Source organism: Chrysochloris asiatica, unplaced genomic scaffold (genome assembly GCF_000296735.1).
Source record: "Chrysochloris asiatica unplaced genomic scaffold, ChrAsi1.0 scaffold00142, whole genome shotgun sequence".
Classification (NCBI taxonomy): domain Eukaryota; kingdom Metazoa; phylum Chordata; class Mammalia; order Afrosoricida; family Chrysochloridae; genus Chrysochloris; species Chrysochloris asiatica.
This window is the reverse complement of record NW_006408660.1, coordinates 4965037-4970386: the sequence shown is the minus strand read 5'-3', so window position 1 is coordinate 4970386 and position 5350 is coordinate 4965037.

Below are 5350 nucleotides of genomic sequence, written 5' to 3'. Positions count from 1 at the left end.
CAACACATTTCTGAAAGTAAGCTTAGCAGGGTTGATGGGCCTGGCCCTTAAAGGGGACACACTCTTTGCAGGGGAAGCAGCCAGGGTCCCATTGAATGCCCAGTGCCAGCTGCCATCAGGGATCTTTGGTGTCCTTGGGTCCAGAGACCTAGTAGTTAAGAAATGAAGGTGCCACATTGATCGGGAATTGGTCCTGGTGAACAGGAGGAGGTAGGGGTACTGTTAACGTAACAGGGGCAGGGAGGCGTCTGTAGAGAAACTGAGATCATTTGATTGGGGGTCTGTGGTGAAGTGAACTACATATGTCTCTTTTAGTCATAGTCTTTGTAACTCCCACCAAACTCCTTTTTCATGACAGTTCTTGGTAAGAGAAGGTAGGGGAAGATGCGGATGAGATATATGATCATGAATTGTGAAAAATGTGGAGCTCTAACATCCATATAAAGTAAGTCATTTCAGAGGCAGGACTTGTTGGGGGGTTGAGGGGGGAGGCTCACTACCAGCAAAGAAGAGCCAGGTGTGAAGCATGTCCTTTGGACCCAGAGGTCCCTCCACATTGAACCTCCTGATCCAGGGGCAGAAAGCTGTGACACTGGAGGAGAGGCAGAGAACCAAGAGCCAGAGCATGAGACAGAGTGATGGGCTTCCCAGCCTGAAGAGCAAGTAAAACCGAGTGAGTCTGGGCAGGAGACTTGCTTGCAGAGTGGGGCGCCTCCAGACACTTCATTGTGGGGGAGAGACTAGGTTTGCAGAACCATGGAGTAAGAACTGAGTGCTTTCCAACCGAGGTTTATGGCCGAATGGTGTGTCCTGTGGGCATTTATCAGCAGCCCTATGAGAGCTTTGTAACAGTGGTTGGGTTGAGAGAGACCAGTCTGTGGACATGGCTGAGGAGAGGCTCTCCTGACTGAAAGAATTGTGCCCGGAATGTTTCTGACCTTGTATTATGAACTTCTCTAATGAATCCCATAACTTCGAGTATTGTCTCTGAGTTCTGTGTGGCCATTGTGATGGATTATGGAACGCAGGTAAGCAGTGTGCTGTGGGAGAATGTTTGGTGCTCATTTTTTACAGGGTCTGCTACTGTTCTCTTGCCTCATTGTAACTGTAAACAGACATATGCAACAACCCCATACTGAGAAGGGTTCTGAGTCCTCAGAATGAAGCTCTGTATCAGACCACCACTGTCTTGGTTCCCTAGTGCTGTTGTAACACAAACACCACAAGTGTGTAGATTTAAAGAACAGAACATTTATTTTCTCATATTCTGGAAGCTGAAAGTCAAAATCGGTCTCGTCTATGTTGTTCCTTATCTGTAACTCTGGGGCTTTCTTGGCACTCACTGGCTTGCAAATAGTCATTACATGACATCTCTCTTTTCCTGTGTATGTGTCTGTCTTTTTATGAATTGAAAAGATTAGATATAGGACCCACCTTCATTAACATAGCAAGAGAAAATGCTACTTTCACGAAGGATCACATTCATATGTACAAAGACCAGGAAGTCAACACATATTTTGGGGGATGCAGTTCAATCCATAATTGGAGAGGGAATGAACCTCTGCTGTAACTATGATGTAAGGAGCTGTAGTTCATACCATTAACCTTCATTCCTTGGATTTTCCCCTGAAGAAACACAGGTCAGTAAGACCCAGAGACACTCTTTCTAGAACCTGGGTGGAAAAGTAGATCTGTGAAGTACAGGAAGTTTTCTGTGTGGCCATGAGAATGTACCTTGCATGCTTCAAATAATAGGGAGCATGATTGATCAGGGACCCCAACTGGTGAGTTTTGAACCGATTGCCACACCGCATGAGTGCTTGCTTCTTCCTACAAGCTCCTCCTGGCCAGTGAATGAGCATCACAGGGAGACTAGGGCAGGCCCATTCATGGGAGACACAAAATTACTTTGACAACCAACTTTGGGTTGAGGATTCCCCAGCTGCCTTGCTGAACAGATGAGGTTGCTTCCATCAGTACTCCTCTCTCTCTTTCATCTATTGAGGTGTTCAGGTAAGGTAGAGGGTTCGTTGAAAAAGAGGAAGATCACCCCCACTGAGATGGGTTGGACTGTGAAAGAAGAAGTGGGCTCAAGGGTAGCAACAATCACAAGGTTTGTGTAGGACTAGTCAGTATTTCTGTTGTGCTGACTCGATAGCACCTAACAACAACAAAATGTGTAACAGCTTTGTCATGTTCTTTCAGACGTTTCCCTTAATAAAGCCCTTCCCTGGTGAATCCCATTTTGACATCTGTCACTTGAAAGTATTGAATGAAGACACGTGAATAATGATGAGATTATATTTAATCTGGGACTTTGTATCTGTTACATATTTTTGTTACTGTTAGGTGCCGCTAAATCTGCACCATCCTCACCATTGTTACCGTTGAACCCACTGCTGCTGTCACTGTCCAGTCCATCTCAATGGGGGGTCTTCTTTTTCTCTGGCTCTCCACTTTACCAAGCATGATGTCCTTCTCCAGGGACTGGTCCCTCCTGATAACATGTCCCAAGTAGGAGAGATGAAGTTTGACCATCCTGGCTTCTAAGGAGCATTCTTGTTGTATTTCTTACAACACAGATTTGTTTGTTCTTCTGGCAGTCCATGTAACTGTTAATATTCTCCAATACCATAACTCAAATGCATCAAATCTTCTACAAGATCTTCTTTGTTCATAGTCAAATTTTCACATGCATAGGAGGCTATTAAAAATACCATAGCTCAGGTGAACCTTAGTCCTCAAACTGACATTTTTGCTCTTGAACACATTAAAGAGGTCTTGTGCAGCAGATTTGCCTACTGCAATATGTCATTTGAATTCTTGCATGATTGTTGGTTGTTGACCCAAGAAAAATAAAGTATTTGATCACTTCAATCTGAGTCCATTTATCTTAATGTTATTTATTTTTCCAGTGGTGAGGATTTTGTTTTATTTTTTAAAGCAAATTTTCTTACAATTTATTGGTTAAGTTCCCCATTCTATGAGTAGGAGCCAACTTGACAGCATCTCACACCAACATTTCCCTTTGCTAATAAAACAACTGCAGTGTAAATGGATCCATTAACACTCACTCATCTTTCCTTCCACTCATTCCTGGGCCAGCATTCCCAACTTCATTCAGTCCTCTCTTTAGTTAGCTCAGGGGTCACTACATATGGGCGGATAGGACCCTGGGAAGGTGAAGCTCCTGGCTTTCCAATGAATATCCAAAGATGACACTGCACTTAGCTATGCTACTGGATGATCAATTGGTAGGAAGGTTGAAAGCAAAGACCGGAACCTTTCCTTGAAGTCTTGATCATTTATCTCACGACCAGCGGGTGCCAATAGAACAAGTCAACACTCAGCTTGTGCCTTCATTGCTGCATCTCCCCCCAATTTCACTTACAAGTAGACCCAGGTTGCACCAGTAAGCATGCGACTTGGGTCCCATTTAACTTTCAGTTCTAGAAGGCATTTTCTCTGATGGGCCAACTTTCCTTTTGATTCCTCAGAAACACAAAATGCTGGATTTTGTTTCCTTACTTTGAGGTACAACCCCTACTGAGGACTGTGCTCTGTCTTCATCAGTAAGTATTTTAAGTCTACTGTCTTCTCCCACAGATGTAGTCAGTTTGATTTCTATGTATCCCATCTGGTGAGGTCCATGAATGTAGTCATCTTTTTTGTTGTTTAAAAAAAAGATATTTGCAATGAATGAGTCATTGGTCTTGCAAAATTCTATCATGTGGTCTCCAGCATCATTTTTGTCACGAAGGCTATATTTTCCAACTACTGATATTTCTCTGTTTTAACCGTCATATTCTAATCACCAGTAATTATCACTAATAGTTATTAATCATCTTGATTTTGCTCAATTTCAGATGGAAGCAGTTGGTAGAATTCTTTAGTTTCATTATCATTGGCTTTAATGGTTGGTGTGTAAATTTGAATAATAGTGGCGTTAACTGGTCTTCCTTATAGATGTATGGACATTATCCTATCACAGGCAGCGTTGTATTACTTCAAGACAGATCTTGAATTGTTCTATTTGATGATGCAAGTGACACCATTCCTCTTCCATTTTTCATTTCCGACTTAGTAACCCATATGATTATATGATTTGAAATGGCCAGTACCAGTCCATTTCAGCTCACTAATATCTAGCATATCAATTTTTATGCATTCCATTTCATTTCTGACAACTTCCAATTTTCCTAGATTCAGACTCAGTACATTCATTAATGGACGCTTGTTACTGTTTCTCCTCATTTTGAATTCTACCCCATCAGCGAATGAAGGTCATAGGAACTTTACTCCATTTGCTTTATCATGGTCTACTCTACTTTGTGGAGATAGCTCTTCACCAGTCATATTTTGAGTAGCTGCCAATCTGAGTGTCTTCTCTTCTGGCACTTTATCTGCTTCTTAATCTGGAAGCTCAGCTGACACCTGTCTACCATGGGTGGCCCTTTAAAATACAGGCGGCATAGCTTCCAGCAGCACAGCAGTACAGAAGCCACCACAGTTGGACAAACTATAGAGTGGTGGTGTCTGTTAGAGACTAGTCTAAGCAAAATGTTAGAGAAGCTAGGAGAGAGATGCCAGGCAAATGCTGGGTTTTCCCAGTTACATGATGTGTAAACTCCCTTCTGCTATGGCCAGTTTAGGGTGAGTTCTCTCTCACTCACCACTGAACACCCTATGCCTAATGTGAAAATTGTTAACATGAGTGGGGTGTTAGAAAAGACAGACCCAAAATGTGAATTTGAGAGTTGTGAATAAAAGTGAGAACGTGTCTATCCTTGGCTGAGAAATTGGTTTCACTTATTACCTATGGTGGACTAGTTGGTTAGTCGGCCTACCATACCATGCAGGGACTTGGAAGGGAAGAAAAAGGATGTTGACTTGTGTTGATGACATCTTTCTTTCATCCTTATGATCCTGCCGGAAAGGAGCTTAGCTTGAAATATGTATCATCTGAAAGCAGAACAAGGATGACCAATCTCATTGTGGTTGTTCTCTCCTATTTTTCTACCATTGTGCATTGGGTATTGTGGGTAGTGTACCTGGTAGTGTACCTGGTCCACTAGAGATCTCACAAGACCTCTTTAAAGTGTTCAAGAGCAAAGATGTGAGTTTGAGGACTAAGGTGCTCCTGACCCAAGCCATGGTAAATAACCTTGTATGCATGCAAAAGTTGGCCAGTGAATAAGGAAGACCGTAGAAGAAGAATTGATGCATTTCAGTTATGGTGTTGGATGAGAATATTGAAAGTACCATGGGCTTCCAAAAGAACAAATAGAGCTGCGTTGGAAGAAGTAGAGCAAGAGTGCTCCATTGAAGCCAGGATGGCCAAACTTTGTCT